This window comes from Dipodomys spectabilis, unplaced genomic scaffold (genome assembly GCF_019054845.1).
Source record: "Dipodomys spectabilis isolate Male_0828 unplaced genomic scaffold, ASM1905484v1 ptg000436l, whole genome shotgun sequence".
NCBI classification, from domain to species: Eukaryota; Metazoa; Chordata; class Mammalia; order Rodentia; family Heteromyidae; genus Dipodomys; species Dipodomys spectabilis.
In genome coordinates this window covers 7,396,190-7,416,796 of record NW_024871113.1, presented here as the reverse complement: position 1 = coordinate 7,416,796, position 20,607 = coordinate 7,396,190, and positions in this window count along the sequence as shown.

Genomic DNA, 20,607 nt, shown 5'->3' with positions numbered 1-20,607 from the left:
TCTCAGTATTGTTTTGATTTGCATTTCTTTTATGGTTAGAGAGGTTGAGCATTTCTTCATGTGTCTATTAGCCATCCTTCTTTCCTCTTCAGTTAAGCTATTTTTTTACCATACTAAACCTGTGCATTTCCTTAACATTCTTAGTCATGTTTCACAAGACAGTTATAGTGTACTTTGTTCTTGGTTATGCTAATAATGCTAGAATTTGCATTCTGATTTGAAATTCAATAAGAAATCACTTACTATTTTATCTTTTAAAATAGGTAGAATATTTTTAACTTTCCTATTGAGCAAGGTTAATTACATTGTCATTAAACATCATCTGAAAGACATCAGTATTGAAATTTGGAAAGATGAAGTGATGTTACAGAATTTAATTTGAAAAAATTCTGAGTACAAGGATGGAGTTAACATTTTAAATTGTTGTATCAGGCAGTTTTTAAATGCATGGTATCAATCAATTTTGTAATAAGTGTGTAACTTGTTTATTGTCTCATAGCTAAATTTAGATCATTGGTCCTAGACTTTATTCTCTTCTAATACACATATTTCTTTTCTATTTATTTCTCATTTACAAATGTTTTCACTCCATTGAACAAATTATTATTTGTTTTATATATATGTTTCCTTAGTTTAAGTATTTTTCTTTTCATATTTTTTTCCTTACGCATAGGCTATTTAGAAATATGTCTTTTTCTACTTTCTGTGTTTTACGTTTTTAATTTTTCTTTTTGTTATTAATATTGAACCCCATTATATTTTGTGCAAAAGGGCTTCTTTGAATAACTTGAATGATTAATTTTTTTATTCCTGAGGATATAATTTATATTTTAAAATCTTCCATGACAATATACATCCTGCTGTCTAAGGTGAATTGTCTAAAAATGTCAATTAGGTCAAAGTTATGTGAGACTATTGCTCAGATCAGGTTTTGGGTGTCATTGCAGATTTTCTAAATAGTTTTCCTGTCAGCTAAGAAAGTAGGATATTGAAACCTCAGATTGTAACTGTGGCCCTACATCATATTTTAAGTGCTGAAATATTTGCTTCATAAGTTGTAACTTTACATGCCTTCAAGATGATTTTTCTTATGATAAACTAAATGCTCCTATTGCTGCATAACAAATTATTCTATTTTTTAAGGTTTACTTCCTAGTGTGTGAATCAGAAGTTTGAGTACACTTAGTAGGCTTCCTTTGCCTTGAGCTCTCTCATGAATCCTCAGTCAAAACCTTATACTGTTATGCTTGTAGTGTTGGACAATGACTGCTCAAGAGTCATGTCAAAGCTTTCTCATAGATGTTAGGTAGGCATTGACACTTTGCAGTGGGAATGAATCATAACATAGCTACTGTTTTCCCAAGTGATGAGCAAGAAAGAATTGAAACACAATCAACACTGGTTTAATATCCTATTCTAGAAATCAGTAAATTTAGCCCACACTCAGAGGTGATTACAAAAAGGCATGAATGCTAGCTGCTAGCACTGATCTATAACTTGAACCTAGCATTGATGTTTTCTTCCCTCAGGAAAGAAAAAGAGCCAGCATTATCTGCACATCAAAATGTCACCCTCTTCTTCCTCCTTGGAAGTTCAATCATCCTGCCTCTCTTTTCAAAACTCTGGTGATATCTTTAAAACATTGCTTTTAATATGTTTGTTTCTAGTGAGAGCAATTACTTATTATTTGCTGCTTCCTTGCTGGAAGTGATATATTGTGTTTTGATTGGCATATTCTTTGTTTCTAGAAGTCCTTTTCCTTCCTTCCTTCCTTCCTTCCTTTCTTTCTTTCCTCCTATCTGTCCCTCTATCCTTTCCTTCTCTTCTATCACTCTTATTTTTTTTATTGAGATATAACTTGAATTGAACCTAAAATGTTACTCAGGCAAAATAGACACATTAGCATTGAGGTACATCCCCAGACATAATTTCTCATATTTTTAATAAAAACAGTTTGGAAACTTTACTGATAATTCCTTCTAAAGCATATATGTATAAAATATTGTTATATATTGTATATAAATATATACTATATGTATAGTGTATATAAAATATTGTACATATATACATATGCATATACATATATATATGTATATATATATACTACAGACCAATCTCCTTGGTGAACACAGATGCAAAGATCCTTAACAAAATTCTAGCCAGGCACTGGTGGCTCACTCCTATAATTCTAGCTACTCAGGAGGCTGAGATCTGGGGGTCATGGTTCAAAGCCAGCCCGGGCAGGAAGTCTGTGAGACTCTTATCTCCAATAAACCACTCAGAAAACTGGAAATGGTACTGTGGTTCAAGTGGTAGAGCACTAGCCTTGAGCTGAAGAGCTGAGGGACAGCACCCAGACCCAGAGTTCAAGCCCCACGACTAACAATAAAAAAAAATTCTAGCTAACACAATCCAGAAAGACATAAAAAAATCATATACTATGATGAGGTAGGCTTCATCCCAGAGATGCAGGATGGTTTAACATACGTAAATCAATATAATTCAACACATCAACAAATCCAAAGTCAAAAACCACATGATTATCTCCATTGATGCAGCAAAGGCTTTTGATAAGATACAGCATTCATTCATGTTAAAAGCTCTGGAGAAAATAGGAATAGAAGGAACATTCCTTAAAAGAATAAAAGCCATATACAACAGACCAATAACCAATATTATACTTAATGGGGAAAAACTACAACCAATTTTCCTAAAATCAGAAATAAGGCAAGGATGCCCACTGTCTCCACTCCCCTTCAATATAGTCCTGAAACCCTTAGCCAGGGCAATAAGGCAAGAAAAAAACACTAAAGGGATCTGTATAGGGAAAGGAGAAGTTAAATTATCCCTTTTTACAGATGACATGATACTATACCTTCATGATCACAAAAACTCCATCCCCAAACTCTTAAAAATTATAAATCACTTCAGCAAAGCAACAGGATACAAAATCAACCCACAAAAATCAGTCACCTTCCTGTACACCAACAATGTACAAGCAGAGAGGGAAATAAAGGAAGCAACCCCATTCACAATAACCCTCCCCAAAATAAAATATTTAGGAATTAACCTAACCAAAGATGTAAAATAACTATTTAATGAAAACTATAAAAACTTAAAAAAAAGAAATTACAGAAGACACTTGGAAATGGAAAGACCTTCCATGCTCTTAGATAGGCAGACTTAATATAAAGAAAATGGCAATACTGCCAAAATTAATGTACAAATTCAATGCAATTCCTATTAAAATCCCAATGATGCACATTTCTGAAATACAGAAAACAGTCCAAAAATTCATATGGAAAAACAAAAGACCTAGAATAGCCAAAACAATTCTAGGCAAAAAAGACAATATGGGAGGAATCTCAGACTTCAAATTCTACTATAGAGCCATAATAACAAAGACAGCATGGTACTGGCACAAAAACAGACCCGAAGATCAATTGAATAGAATAGAAGATCCAGAAGTAAAATCACATGCTTACAGTCAGCTGATATTTAACAAAGGAGCTAAAGACTATAGTGGAAGAAACACAGCTTCTTCAACTACTGATGCTGGGAAAACTGGGAGGCCACATGCAAAAAACTAAACGTAGTCCCTAGCCTATCACCATGCACCAACATCAACTCAACGTGGGTTAAAGAACTTAGCATCAAACCTGAATCTCTGAAACTACTGCAGAACAGAGTAGGAGAGACACTTGAACTTATAGATACTGGAAAGAACTTCCTGAACAGAGTCCCAGGGTCACAACAAATTTGAAAGAGACTTGACAAATGGGACTACCTTAAAATAAAAAGCTTCTGCACAGCTAAAATTATAGCAACCAAGCTAGAAAGACAACCAACTAACTGGGAAAAAATATTTACCAACAATATATCAGACAAAGGGTTAATATCCAGTATATACAGGGAACTCAAGAGACTAATCCCTCCCAAACCTAACAAACCAATTACTAAATGGGCAAGGGAACTAAAGAGGGACTTCTCAGATGAAGACATAAAAATGGCAAAGAAACACATGAGGAAATGTTCACTATCCCTGGTTGTAAAGGAAATGCAAATAAAGACAACCCTGAGATATCACCTTACCCCAGTCAGAATGGCCCACAACAAATACTGAAGGGGATGTGGAGAAAGAAGAACCCTATTACATTGCTGGTGGGAATGTACACTTATACAACCACTTTGGAAAACAGTCTGGAGGGTCCTCAGAAAACTAAATATTGACTGCCCTATGACCCAGCCATACCACTTCTAGGCATACTGAACAGGAACCAGTATACAAGGACACATGCACATCCATGTTTATTGCAGCACTGTTCACAATAGCCAGGATATGGAAGCAACCCAGATGTCCCACTACAGATGAATGGATCCAGAAATTGTGGTATCTATACACAATGGAATATTTTGCAGCCATTAGAAAGGACAAAATAATGACATTTGCCGGGAAATGGATGGAGCTAGAAGAAATCATGTTGAGCGAGGTAAGCCAAGGGCAAAGAAACAAATGGCACATGGTCTCCCTGATACATGGATGTTAAATCCAAAATGTAAGGTGATACGACAAAATTAACAAGGCTTAAGAAACAAAGGACTTCCATTCACCTGGTTGAATCACTACTAAATAACCCTATGCTGCTGATCACTTATATGGTATATATGTGCACACCGGAGGGAAACCAGGACACAGAGGACACAGAACTAGAGGGAATCAGGGAAAAACATGTAACAGCGGGACCCATTAGCTGCACTGGACATTGATCAAAACCAACTAAGCAACTCAATGGCAGCAATGGGAAGGAGGGAACAAATGGGAAAGAGGGAACAGCTGATGCTAAGCAAAACAAAAGAAATGTACATATCACCCAATGTGCAAGAAATAACTGTATTGTCAAAGCTCATAGAATTCACAAATGTTATAGAACATGATAAATAATTTGCCCCATAAATGTTAGAATGTCTTTGTGACTTTAATTAAGCATCACTATCCCACAATAGAGTGAAATTTGGGAAATTATGTAATCACTTAATCACAATAAAGAATTTTAAAAAGAAAAAAGCTGAAAGTGACATTATCTCTGTGTCTGAGATACCCACCTAACAGAAGGCCACAGGCCGGAGCATTAATTTGAGAATGGCCCTGGAGGAAAAGACTCTGTCTGAAAAATCATTAGTACAAGAAAATGATGAGAGTTGCTCAAATGGTAGAGTACCAGCCTGCCAAGTAGAAGGACCTGAGTTCAAACCCCAGTATAGTAACATCATGAGAAAAAGTGAAAAGAAACCATGAGAGATTTTTTCTAGTCATAAATATATTTATTCAAGAACACATAGTTCTTTTATTTGCCATCAGTCTTAAAATGAACATTCCTGTCATCAATGATTTACTTTGAGATATATTACGTAAGTTTATCCATCTATTATCTTTCTATTTATCTGTACCTATCATGTAACTCCACCCATCTAATACATATGGTCATCAATTTCTGTTACACTTAGCACTTTAATATAAGTGCTTAACCTTGCTGTTTTATGTCAATGCATTTGTTTGCTGTTTCTTCATCCTATTGTTTCCTTTTTCCTATTAGTCATGGATAATTCACACTGTGCATGTGGTTGCTTAATATATGTTGTAATATCTGCAATATGTCTTCTTGACCTGCAGAAGCTATAGGAATCAAAATGTCATTTCTCCAGCTCTCTTGCCTTTCAATATACTCTAGTAAAAATATAAGTCCGGAGTTCAGAAGGGACTCAGCCAGTGAGAGCAAGAGTTCAGAAGAGGAACTATCTTTTGTCAGACTACTGAGGCTTTATGGTACAAGCAGCTTCCTCATTACAGAACATGATTAAAGAATGAGGGTATGCAATGGTGCTTTCTCAGTTCAGCAGATCTTAATGATGCCTGGTAGAACAGCTCTACCAGCAGCTCAGTCATACAGCCTGGTCTTAGGAAGTTGTCCTGGACACAAAGATTAAGGGCTGTGATCAGCCAGCACAATGGTTAAATGTCATTTAATGGTCTGCTAAAAGTCCTTCTCTTTTTGAACAACACAAAGAAAAATGTGTATCATTTTTGCATAAAAATCATGATTGGTATGACCATGATTTGCAATCAATATTCCAATATTTTATTTATTTACACTTTATGGAAGTCCTCCACAAGAAGATATGATGTTGTAACACTGTTCTTTGTCTTATTGGACTCATAAGAATGCATTGTACAGTACACTCCATATCCCAACCAGGAAAAGAGTTGAAAGTGAGCATACTTTAAATGTCACTGTGGAACAGAGTCCCTAGCATGGTGTTCATTCTGACTCTTTTCATCCATTCTATTTTGTTAATTGATTATCAAACTCTATTTCTTCTTTACATTCCTTAAATTAATTTTTTCTTTGGAATATGTTAAAATGAGCATTATCAGCCCAAATAACCAGTTCAAAGTATAACTTTCCTATTTATACTAATTGTTAATTACTTCTCTCCTCAATATTTAATGCTCATTATGTTAATAGAAAATCTACTAATCTGGACCTGACATAGTGATGTGCACAGTAATCCCAGCATTTCAAGGGTTGAAGCTGGCAAACTATGGGTTTAAAGCCTAATGAGGCTATATGACAATGTCTTTAAAAAAAATAAAATGAAAATGTGAAGAAAATATAGTAATGTAAATTGTCATATTAACTATCACACTCTGATAGGTTGTTTGATTTATTCACACTGTAAACCCTTGACAACAAGTTGTACTCTTTGCGTATTATAATTGAGAAAACTGTGGTTTGTAGAGCCAGAGTATATTAAAGTCAATGCAGCAAAGGTTGAAAAGATTATTTTAAGTTAAGACTAACTCCAAAATTGGCATTATCGATCAATGTCAAAACTTCTTATACAAGACAGGCCTCTGGGATTTCTACAGAGGGATCTCAGACTTCTGAAAAGAAAAAGCTGAAATGGATCATTAACTACTTCTCCCTATTCCTTGGCTCAAATAGATTTATATCTGTTTTATATGTAGGGTCTTAACAAAGAAAATAATGGGTGTCCTCTGAAACATCTTATCAGCTAGGCCTCACATTCAACTTCTATGTTTCAACTTCTACATCTATGTTTGTAATGATCATTTTAGGGAAATTTCTGCCAGGTCTTTTTAGTGACAATTCTCCACTTGATCCCATTCTTGCTACCTGATCATCCTCATCTACCTTTAGCAAAAGTTTTCTTCTCAGAAAATTTCCATCCATTCATCACAACCTGCCCTTTGCCTATAAATTCCCACTAGGTTCTGCTGTCTTTGGGATAGAACTCGGTTGTATACTGCTGTATTGTTTATTGCAATAGTTCTCTAACAACAAAAAATTAAACTGTCTTAACTACTGTGGATTCTTGTTCTCTTTAACAATTTCTACTTATGGTTTCATAAGAGGAAAGCGTTGTATAGCTACAATTTCTAACATGTGCCTATCTGTTAAATGTGCAACCTAGAATATTTATAAGCTGAAAATATTCCTAAAAGCAACTGAACTTTGCATGTTAGCCATGTGTTATTTTTCTGGCATTTGAGTCAGTGAAAGATCTTGTGTTTTAAATAACATAATCATAAGTAATTGAGATGTCAAAGCACTGTGCTGCCTTAAACTCTGTTCATGTGGAAAAGTCTTATATGACTTAAGTACAGGGGATGGGAAGCAGCACAACCAGGTGTGAAAAGTATTCCATTTGCAAATTAAGCCAAGGCATTTGGGTTTGTTAACATAATGGATATCTGAGCTTTGAACATCTGCTTGTTAAATGGTAGCTTTTATTGCTGATTCCCTTGGAAAATAACTTTTACAAGGGCCTGCTATTTTTATAGCTTTGCTGTTATGAGGTAAACATATTACTAAGAATTATAGAAGTCATTAGGAGCCATAACATAATATAACTGCATTACTCTATTAAATGTTTCACCTGGATTTAAGGTTGATTTGTGAATACTTGTTGCTCAAGATCATTACAATCAAGAATCACCTAAGTTAAGGAATTATACTTGCTTTATCATAAGTAGCACTTCATTTAAGATTGTGATTGATTTGATGTAGTTATATATTAGTAAAATAAATCAACCTGAGACTTAGTATCTATTTATAACTTCATTGTAGTATGTGTGATTTTAGTAATAAATATCCTGTAATATAAAGGTGGTATAGGATATATAACGTTAATTAGGGGCCTCAGACTTAATTTGACTAAACTTATAGAGATGCCATACAATACGAAATTTATCTAGTTGTACAGGGTGCTGAAGAACTTTAAAATGATAAACAACAACACCCAACAAAGAAAAAAGCACAGGCTCCTCTGAAAAGTTACCTGATAAGTTATTGTTCTTGACCACGCCAGCCACACAGACAATTCTTCAGTGTTTGTGATACTGGAGATGGTATGAGAAACCAACCAAGTCTCTCTGCTGTTAGTTGCATCTGTCTTTCTCAACACAACTGGAATCATTTCAGCTTGTTCTAATGGGGTGCAATAACAAGTCAAACATGAAATTATTTTGATTGATTTGCTGTTCACTGGTAACTAAGGTTGCAACATATAAAATTAGACTAATATGATTCATTTAAAGCCTTGTTTGGAGGACAAATTTGTGATGCAAAATATTATCTCCAATAGGTACCCAATAATTTTTACTTCAAGCCTTTTGTAAAGAAATTGTGCTGTCCCTGTACTTCATGATGCCTAGACACAAACTTGACACAAAAATTCTTCTTAAATATTTTCTTCTAGGTAAAGAGTTTGTCACTCAGAAGTCCAGTAGCTCCAGCTTGATTCTTCAGTTCTGGTGGCTCTCCTGGTGTTTCAGGATAAGAGTTATAAAGTTGCAGCAAGAGGGGAATCCTCCAAAGTGAGTATTCTTTAATTTATAACAGCTAAGTAAAGCAAAATGGAATAGAATTAGTAAAGTGGAAACATTTGTCTATGAAAGAATCCCCAGTAAAAGAAACTTTTAAAGTATATCTATTTGTCTTTTTATCACAGGCAAAAATTATGTGATTCCAATAATATTTTAAGGTATTTCAGTTTAATAAAGATCAATGTGTGTGTGTGTGTGTGTGTGTGTGTGTGTGTGTGTGTGTGTGTGTGTGTGCATGTGTGTGTGTTGACAATGCAAAGGAATAGATAAGAGGTGTATGGTTTGTGAAGTATCATCATGTCTATGTATAAAATAAGAAAAATAAAAATTAATAAGCTGTCATAGGAAGCCAAAAGGAGTTGTGACATTAATGAAAAACTGATACTAGAGAGATTGCAGAGCTGTGATTCATAGTGAGTATGACAATGTTTAGTTAGCTATATACCCAAATACCCATTTTCTCTCTCTCGGCTGAGATCATACATCTTCATAACTATCTATTCCTTTATGAACTTAACATAAATAGTATTTATTGTTTGGGGAGTCTTCATTTTCTTATGAAGGCAACTGTGTTAAAATGTCCATTAAATGGCAATTCTTCCCAAGGCTATCTAAAAATTCAACGCAATACCTATCAAAATTCCAACCTCATTCTTCAAGGAAATAGAAGAGGCAATCCAAAAATTCATATGGAACAATAAAAGACCCCGAATAGCAAAAACGCTCCTCAACGGAAAGAACACTGCTGGAGGAATATCAATACCAAACTTCAAACTCTACTATAAAGCCATAGTAATCAAAACAGCTTGGTATTGGCATAAGAACAGACCTCAGGACCAATGGAATAGAATTGAAAACCCAGAAATGAACCTACAGACCTATAGCCATCTAATCTTCGATAAGGGAGCTAAAACAATAGAATGGAAGAAAGACAACCTCTTCAGTAAATGGTGCTGGCAAAATTGGTTAACTACATGTAGAAAACTTAAGCTAGATCCTTATATATCACCCTGCACCAGAATCAACTCCAAATGGATCAAAGACCTTGAACTCAAAGCAGACACTCTGAAAACATTACAGGATGGAATAGGAGAAACCCTAGGTCTCCTTGGCTCAGGCCGAAATTTTCTGAATAGAGACCCGGAAACACAACAAATCAAAGAAAGGTTGGACAAATGGGATTGCATAAAGTTGCAGAGCTTCTGCAGGGCAAATGACATAGCTAGCAAGATCAATAGAAAACCCACGGATTGGGAGAAGATCTTTACTAGCCATACAACGGACAAGGGTCTCATATCTAAAATATACTTGGAACTCAAAAAATTAAACCCCCCAACAACAAATCCTCAAAGAAACAACTGCCCAATAAATAAGTGGGCAAAAGATTTAAAGAGAAACTTCTCTGAAGAAGAAAGAAGGATGGCCAATAGACACATGAAGAAATGTTCAACATCCCTAGCCATAAAAGAAATGCAAATCAAAACAACATTGAGATATCACCTCACTCCAGTTAGAACAGCAAAAATCAAGAACTCTAACAACAACAGATGCTGGAGGGGATGTGGACAGAAGGGAACCTTACTTCATTGTTGGTGGGAGTGTAAACTTGTTCAACCACTTTGGAAAACAGTATGGAGGTTCCTCAAAAGACTTCACATAGAACTCCCCTATGACCCAGCAATCCCACCTTTGGGCATTTACCCAAATGTTTACAAAAAAGACCACACTAAAGCTACCAGCACAACTATGTTTATTGCAGCATTATTTACCATAGCTAAGATATGGAACCAGCCCAGTTGCCGCTCAGTAGATGAATGGATCAAGAAAATGTGGTATATATACACAATGGAATTCTATGCCTCCATCAGAAAGAATGACATTGCCCCATTTGTTAGGAAATGGAAAAACTTGGAAAAAATTATATTAAGTGAAGTAAGCCAGGCCCAAAGAAACATAGGTCCCATGGTTTCCCTTATTTGTAATATCTAGTATATGTATGAGTCAAGCGGAAAAGGTCAGATAATGTGATGTCAGGAAAATGAACCCTTAGATGTGTATTTTAATGTTTTTTTTTCTTTCAAGCATGTGTTTCTAACGCATTTATAAGATTATCTCTTTGTTGCTTTGTATGTCCCTCCCCCACAGTATAACCCCTGCTTTCACTATATTTGATGTCAGTATAACTTGTGGAGGAGATGGGGAAAAACCAGTTGTTTAAGGATACAGGTGGACCTGTTGCAACAATGAGAAGTACAAGTTGTCATGTCCAAAACGAGCTTTACAACGTCGGTGGGGGGGGGGGGAAGGAGAAGGATTGGGATGGGGGGAGGGGGGAGGCTGGGAAGGGAGGTGAAGGGTAAACAAAGGAGGAGGCTGCAATGCTTGGTAAGAAATGTACGCATTATCCTGCCCATGTAATTGTAACTCCTCTGTACAGTATGTTCACAAATAAAATTAAATTAAATTTAAAAAAAATCTATTAAAGTCTGTTCAGTAACTTTTCACATTTTTCCCTTGTTAATCTGCTTTGTGTTATGAAAATTTCATATGTAAATGGAAAAATGGAAAAGAGATATATTTTATTCTTATACAAGATGATTTTATTGTTCCTTTTGCTAAGTTATGATTATTTTTAAAGTTTTATTTGTTTATTTACTTATTGATATTAGTTCTCATTATATAGCCCAAGCTGACCTGGAACTCTGTATATAGATTAAGCTGGCCTTGAAGTTATGACCTCATGCCTTAGTGTCCCAGGTTGCTGGTATTATAGGCATGTGCCACCACACCCAGCTGTTCTTTTTTTTTTTTGATCCAGTCTTGGGGCCTGAACTCTGGGCCTAGGTGCTGTCCCTCAGCTCTTCAGCTCAAGGCTAGCGCTCTACCACTTGAGCCACAGGGCCACTTGAGGCTTTCTTTTTCTGCTTATGTGGTGCTGAGGAATCGAACTCTGGGCCTCATGCATGCAAGGCAAGCCCTCTACTACTGAGCCACTTTCCCAGCCCAGCTGTTCTTTCTTTTTATAATGGTATTTATTATTAATTGATATATAAAATGCAAAATTGTTTGTACTTATAGAGTACATAAAGTATATATTATATAATGTTTGAAGCAGATTAAAAATATCTCTCTTCATTTATTATTTCTTTACAGTGAAAACATTACAGCTCTTTTTTCTGTTTGTCTTTTTAAATACACAGTGCATTCTCACTATTTACAATCACCCCACTATGCTGTAGCATACCAGAACTTTTCTCTTTCATTTAATGTAACTCATAATCCATGTGTAACTCATAATCCATTGATCCATCTCTCTTTATCTCTCCTTCTTTTCTACTCTCCCAGCCTCTGATAACTACTTTTTTACTTTCAACTTCTATAGTCAACTTCTATATGCATAATCTACTTTTCAACACTAATCTACCCTCTGCTTCTACAACATTTTAAATGGCACATATGGAGCTGGGAAGGTGGTTCAGTGGTAGAGTGCTTGCCTTGCATGCATGAGGCCCTGGGATAGATTCCTCAGCACCACATAAGCAGAAAAGCTAGAAGTGGCGCTGTGGCTCAACTGGTAGAGTGCTAGCCTTGAGCTGAAGAGCTGAGGGACAATGCCCAAGCCCAGAGTTCAGGCCCTACAACTGACAAAAAATAAATTAAATAAATAAACAAATTAAATGGCACATATTTGTGACACTAAATGATAGTGTGATTATTTTGAAAAGAAAAAGAAAATAAAAATAGAGAAAGAATGGAGCATAGAACCTGCCTTCTATTATGAATGCTACTTCAAATTCAACATATGATGTGAGCACTTGCTCTTCATAAATACATTCTAGATACCATATATTTCGTTCTTTAAATGAAAATGGAATGACCGAAAATAAGAATATGTACATTTCTAAATTTCTATGAAAATATCTAAGGACTGATAACAAAGAAGACAAATAGGTTTTATGAGCTTTCTGGTAAAATTTAACACATCAATGAGGATGTAGTCTTAACAAAATATCTGCTTTCTACCTCACTAAAACTGCCAAAAAGAAACCTAAAGAACAGGTGAAATCATGCCAAGAAGATTTCATAAATGATATATAGACTATGAGAAACTGTGGAAAAACACTAGATTTAAAACACCAAATATAATAATATAATAATTGTAAGAGTAAAAAGTCAAGGAATGGACATTTGTAATGTCAGATAGGAACACAATACTCTGTCTAAGTTAAAAATAGAAGTATTTTATATTTTAAACTTACATGATGAAATATGCATGAGTGAACTAAAAAGAGGCCTGTAGAATGACTCAGGGGATAGAAGAAGAGATGGTACAAGGAATGGTGGGAGTTCCCTTCATGTGAAATGACTGCATGATGATTCTTTACACTGTTTGTTCTGTTTTAAACTTTCTATAATTAAAAGCTTTTTCTTTAAAGGAAGAGAGTAGAAATTTAATCAAGCTGTGAATCCTATAGAAAGTGCTGATTGAATTGTTGTTTAACATTTTGTTCTTGTATGCTGAACATACAAGAACATAAAATTCTGCCTTGGATGAAGAGTTGAACCAATAACAATGAAAACTAGCCAACATTCCTGTGTGAGAGAGAAAAAAACATATTTACAAATGTAACAGCCAAGTTACATTCTATGTCTGTTCCAAATAGCTGTCATTTACCCTACCCATCTGCTTAGATTTTACAGCCAATATTCTTCACATTACAACAAGACTGAATTTCTATTCCAAAAAGTATTTGAGGGGTGGTGATAAAATAACTTAGAATGGATGATTCAGGGAAAGTTACAGATGTAGGTGTGGATCAGTGAGTGAGTGAATTAAGCAGATAACATGGGAACAGAACAACTTTGTTTCAAATAACACGAAGAGTTCATTTATTTCCCCCACAAAAATGCAGAAGTTGATCATCTAAGGGACAGGATGATTAATCTACCAGTTACTAGTTTCCAAAATTCTTTGCTTTTCTTTCTGGTCTAGCTGTCAGGTCCACATGCCAAGCAGGAAGGAGGATGGATATTTATGGAAACTAACAGTTCTTGTTTATTTGCCCAATGTTTATGAAACTGTCTGGAGGTTCCAGGAAAATGTCTATTAATATCAACTTGACTACCTGATCTGCAAAGCAGCTAAAATAAGTATAGCTTTATTAGGTAAGTATATGGCTACCCTCAGCAGAAGTTCACTAATTGATAAAGAAGGCATTATCTCATTGATAGTCTTTTTGAGATCAATATCCATTGAAGCTACAGGAGCCAATGTTTTAAAAATATAAAGACATAGAAGTCTTTGAAAAAAATCTTAATGACATCAATATATTAGAGAAGTCACTGTAATCCTGAAGGGTATAATTATGGCTTAGCAACTAAAATCTCAGTTGGATGGGTTTGACCTCATTAAACTGACTTTTTAAGAGAAAATCATGAAAGTATCAGAAATGCATTTAAAGAACAGTAGATTTGAAGTGCTTTCAGTAGAGCTGGGCAATGTCTCTTGGCCACACCAAGGGCCAGCTGCACACTTTTGAATGACTTTATGACCAGGCTCTTTAATGATTTTGAAGAACTGTCACTTCAATGGTAGAAAACTGATTGCAATGCAAATGTTATCTGTCCCTGCCCATAGCATTGCAGGTGATTCTTTACGCTTAGCAAAGCAATATAAGTTTGTCTATTAAAGATTTGAATAGCTAAAAATTGTCCTTTGAACTTGGTTTGACATCTGACTGAACCCCTTACTAGCTAGTGAGTTAATAAATGAAACTTTTGACAGGTTGTGATTTTTACACTTCAATGATGTTATGAATTTATTTCTTTGAAATTTTTTCTTGAATAGTTGCAGAGCTTTCACTGAGATGCTTACATGGACAAACTTGTCAGATTTGAGGAAAACGTCTTGCTGGGAAAAAGTTAAACTCTAAAGTGTTGAAGACTCACATTCATTTACAAACTAACCCTAAATCACAGTAAAACTTTAACTTTTTTGATTCTGTTTTTCTCTCTTCTTCCATCCTTCCTTCAGATTTTTCAAGTTAATCACAAAATGTCTTTCAAGTTATTATCCTCCATACTAGGAAATGTTTAATGTCTTTCAATAAAGATACTTTCGTTCTTTCCTGCCTCAACCCAGGAAGCATGTTTGAACATTGTAAAGAATACTGACATTCAAATTGATTTAATTTATATCACATTTTCTAGAGACTAGAAGTTAACATCAAAGGAGAAATCTGAGTCCTTTTTATGTATCATAACATCCAAAAGAATAAACAAATATATTATTAGCATTTATCCCTCATTCCCAGGTAAAACATCTTATTACTGCTAGAAATTAGATGAGTTACTTCTTGTACCAGATGAGAGGAAGTATTCATGACAGCATTGTACAGTTTCTTTTCTTTCATTCATTCATTCACCTATAGTAAATGACCAAACTCAGGGCCTTGTAAGTGCAAAGTATGTGCACTGAACTACACTCTCAGCTCCAATTATAGGAATTACACGTTTGTAGCTGGAATATGCATGGAAGTAGGTATGGAGAATGGTTAAGGAACATGATTTTGTGGGGGAGGGGTTAAGTGTGTGTATGTGTGTGTGTGTCTGTCTGTGCACGCACGCCAGTACTAAGGCTTGAACTCAGGGATTAGGCAATGTCTCTAAGCTCTTTGCACTGAAGGCTGACACTCTACCTCTTGAGCCATACCTCCACTTCTGGAATTTTGGTGACTGATTGAAGATAAGAATTTCACAAACTTTCCTGCTGGTTCATACTATGATACTTATATCTCAGCCTCCTGAGTAGCTAGAATTACAGGCATGAGCCATCAGCACCTAGCTCTGTGTGTGTATGTGTGTGTGTGTGTGTGTGTGTGTTTGTGTGAACACACAAATCCTGGGGTCTGGGTACTCCCTCTGAGCTTTTGTGCTTAAGGCTAACACTCTACCACTTGAGCAAGGGCTCCATTTCCAGGAGCTCTTAACTGCCAAAAGGCAGTTAATTGGAGGTAAGAGTCTCATGATCTTGCCTGCCTTAGCTGGCTTCAAGCCACAGTCCTCAGATCTCAGCCTCCTGAGTAGCTAGGATTACAGGTGTAAGCCAACAGTACCTGGAATAGCTACTTTCTTATTTGTGCTTGTAGTCTTAATATAACAGACTAAGTGTTAACAGAAGTTGAGATGATGAATTTAAAAGGAAAACTAGGGCTGGGAAGGTGGCTCAGTGGTAGAGTGCTTGCCTTGCATGCCTGAGGCCCTGGGTTGGATTCCTCAACACCACATAAACAAAAAGAAAAAAGCCAGAAGTGGCGCTGTGGCTCAAGTGGTAGAGTGCTAACCTTGAGCTGAAGAGCTGAGGGACAGCACCCAGGCCCAGAGTTCAGGCCCCACGACCGGACCCAAAAAAAAAAAAGAAAGAAAGAAAGAAAAGAAAAACTATTTTCTTGCGCAAAAAAACTTCAGTAAAATGTTTAATAATACCCAACTTCTGAATATTTTATTTATTCTTAACATCTGAAGCCACATTATCACAAGTAATTTATAGGCATGTTCTAAAATATGAAAGAGTTATGAACTAACTTTTAAAACTTGTAGAAGAGTGAAGAAAATGAGTTCTTGAGAGTAGGAAGTCTAATTTGCCAATCCTTCCCTTTTAACCATGTAGTAAAATGACACAAAAAGCTCAGGTCACCATTGTTATTGAATGTTTTCTGGCAAAAATATTTGCAATACTGCTAAACCTTGGGAAAATATCTCTTTTTTCTGTTTACTTAAGTCATATCTGTGAAAATAGTGGTTCTTATTCACCTTGTCTGAGAACAGAAAAGCTGTTATGGTTTGGGTCTGAAATGTCATGACAAGCCCATTAGCTAATGTGTTGATCCTGGATGCAGCAATGTGCTGAAGTTGGGGACTGGAGATGGTTGGTTCATGAGGGCCCTGACATCATCAGTGGATTATTCCAATGTTGGATTCATAGCTTAATAACCTATGGAGAGGTAATGGAAACTTGAAGAGGAAGGTCTTACTTGAAGTAAATAGATCATTAAGGTCATGGCCTTAATGAGTATATTTTTCCCTAGTCCCTCCCTCCCTCTCTCTCTCTCTCTCTTTGCTTCCCAATGCTATGAGATGAGCAGGGGGTAACATATGTTATCCTCCACCCCCATAATATTTAGCCTCAACTTCTCCAGATATAATAAAGTAAGTGATAATGAACTGAACATATTTACACTCTAGTGGAAAATGAACTTCTCCTTTTAAATGTCTTTATGCTTTCCTATTATCTCCTTTTGAATGTCTTTATGCTTTCCTGTTGTCCTACTACCTCCTAACCCCATTGCGCTGGGTTTTTCCCCTACAGTTTCTTTGTTTGAATTTTAGACTACACATAACTAGAATTTGAAACAAAGCAGGTGAACAAACAAAGAAGTTAATTAAAATCATATATACATTCAAATATACTCATATTCCAGTCCCATTAGTAAGTTTCTCTTTAATCATGTTTCATTGTCAAAATGGTCACTAGGGGGAAAAGGTAGAATTTTTACACACTGACTCATATAACTAATTATATACTTGAGTGGTTTATCCCTATTGAAAGAAAGAGAAATAGAGCCTGGAATAGTGGTGCTCCTCTGTAATCTCAGCACTCAGGAGGCATAGGCAAGTAGAGAAAGATGTCAAGACTATCTCAGATAAATAGCCAGAACTTGCTTCAAAATGAAAAAAAAAAAAGATAGGAGAACAGGAGTATAAGTAAAAGTTGAAACATGCAAATATTTATTAATCTATGTAAGCTATAATATATTTATAGATTCTAGAATGTTAAAATTTTAGAAATCATTCTTTACCTTGAAATAGATTTTATTATCTTTAAGTAGTTGCACAAAGGAGTTGCCATTGAATAAAGTAGTTTATGAATATAATGCATTTTGACAAATGTCATTCCTTTCAACATTCTCACACATTTCTTCCCTACTCACCCCTTCTCTCGTTTTTCTTAATTTTTTAGGATATACATTGAATTATTGATCGCATATTCCCCCTCTTCTCCTCTTCATTCATCTGCCCCTTTCCTCTTTACCCTACCCTAACCCTTTCAAGTGCCTGCTTCCTGATGCTGGTTTTGTTGAACTTTGTCTTTGTCTTTCAAAAGATTACACTATTTGAGTTCTCCTTTGTATCTACCATATTTCAGTTAATACATTTGTATACTTGCATAACACCCAACAAATTTACTTATATGTTAATAAGCTAATTCTAGCTTCCACGTATAAGGGAAAATATTCATCCTTTGTCTCGCTGGTGCTGACTTATTTTATCTAACATAACTTTTTCCAGGTCTTCTCATTTCTTTACAAATACTAGCATATCATTCTTTCTAATGGATATATATATATCAATTTTTCTTGATCCATTCTCCTATTTAGAGGCATCTGTGCTGACTTCATATCTTGATACTATATATATATGTATATGTATATATATATTTCATATCTTGACTTATATACTTGGGAATAGTGAATGGTGAATAGTAGTGCAATGAAAGATAATGGAAATTATCATTGGAATAGAAAGTTTCCTTACTAAGCCTGATAGTGATTCATGTGAAACATTGTTCATAAAATAATAAACAACAAATAAATCTTATTTAATGTTGTACTAATATACTATTATTACTATATATATAATAAAATTGTTCTAATTAGACAAAAATGAACAAACATGAAAATTAAGAGCAAGGAGATTAATCTGTAACTCCTTGAAGGTTAAATTATTATAAACAAAAAAGCAACTCAGTAACAATTATCAAATGTGCTACATTTAATTCATACTAGAGGGTAACATTACCTTACAGAGATCAATAGCAATCAAACACAAAATCAAATTGCAAAGGACAAAAAGATTCATCAGGGAAAATTTTTATGAATATTTAAAAAGAAACATGTATAGCCATATTGAAAAACCTCAAAACTTCCTGAAGGTGCCTCAAAATGAATGCAATAAATAGAAGCAATAAGAACTCAAATTGCTGTCTTCTTGGTGTGCAATAATAATCTTGACCTGACCTCAATTAACACAACAGTTATTTACTATATCACTAAACTCCATATAAATTTTTAAGTCCAACTTTTGAATCACTATTATTTATTCTATGTATAAACTTAAATTATGAAAACTGTGAAGAGACAGACATTGAGAAAACTACCCTAACAAGTACTCTAAAAGATTAAAGGTGATGTGGAAAGATGTACTTGACAGAGATGTTTGAGGGCAACCCTTAGTCTTGGGAAAATAAATATGTGCACACATTTGCACAACGATGAATTCTTAATATGGTAACTCCCGGTATATAAGAAACCAAACCAAAGAAAACATAGGAGATTTCCTTTGTAAATACCCATTTGATATAATTATTCAGAAGCTGGGTAAAATTAAGAACATGAAGGTAAAACATACTAGAAACCCAAAGGCACTGAAAAAAATACCCCTCATCCAAGGATAAGAACCTGTTGGGAAACTTCCTAAAATACCTAATATTACTTACAAGGATTCCCTATTATATAAAAGAAAGACACAAGAACAGAAAAGGTAAAGTAGGCAAAGAGGCTAGTCTCTGGAAGGGAAGAAGTTTGAGCTCTCAGTTATTTTAAAACTACAATGCTATTATTTTTCTACCCATCAGACTAGTAAAAACATAAGCTCAATAAACCACAGTATAGTTAGACTTATGGGCAGTGTGACTCACTGTGCTCATTTGGCATATTTATTCTTACTGCAGCTTTAGGACTTCTCAGTTCACTTCCAGTGCTTCTGGAAGGTCCTTGCCTGGAGGTAAAGAGGGTAGTGTTTTCAGATAATACTACGGAAGTGTGAAAGTCTTTAAATGCACATGCATGACAGCAATATTTATCTATAGTTCCTTGCTGACATATACAAGTGCATGTGCAAAATCACTCATGCACATGTTTGGGTTTTGTTTTTTGTTTTTGGGGGATTTTGGTTTTGTTTTGGTGGTACTGGGGTTTGTACTCAAGGCTTACTAGACTGTGCATTTGCTGTAACTTGAGCCATGCCTCAGTCTTTTTGACTTTAAGGTTATTTATCAGATAGAGGTTCACATTTTTGCTTGGATCAGACCCAGACCATGATCTAGCCTCCCACAAAGCTGAGACCCCCACGCACACACTATCGTGTACAATTAATTAATTAATTAATTTAGTTGGTCGTGGGGCTTGAACTCTGGGCTTGGGCGCTGTCCTTGCACTCTTCAGCTCAAGGCAAATGCTCTACCACTTGAGCCACAGCGCCACTTCCGGTTTTCTAGTGGTTTATTGGAGATAAGAGTCTCACGGGCTTTCCTGCTTGGGCTGGCTTTGAACCTCGATCCTCAGATCTCAGCCTTCTGATTAGCTAGGATTATAGACGTGAGCCACCGGTGCCTGGCTTCCAATTTATTTCTTGAGATGTGATCTCATTAACCTTTGGCCTGGACTGGCTTGGAACCACAATTCTGTCAATCCTTTTCTTATAGGTAACTGAGATTACAAATATATGTCATCATGCCCAGACATACAAATTGTTTATTGTTGTAGCATTATGTCTCTTGTTTCCCACCTTTGTTATAAACGTTAATTACTTATGCAAAAGGGGGCCTCATTTTGAAATGTTTCACACACAATGTGCTTTGA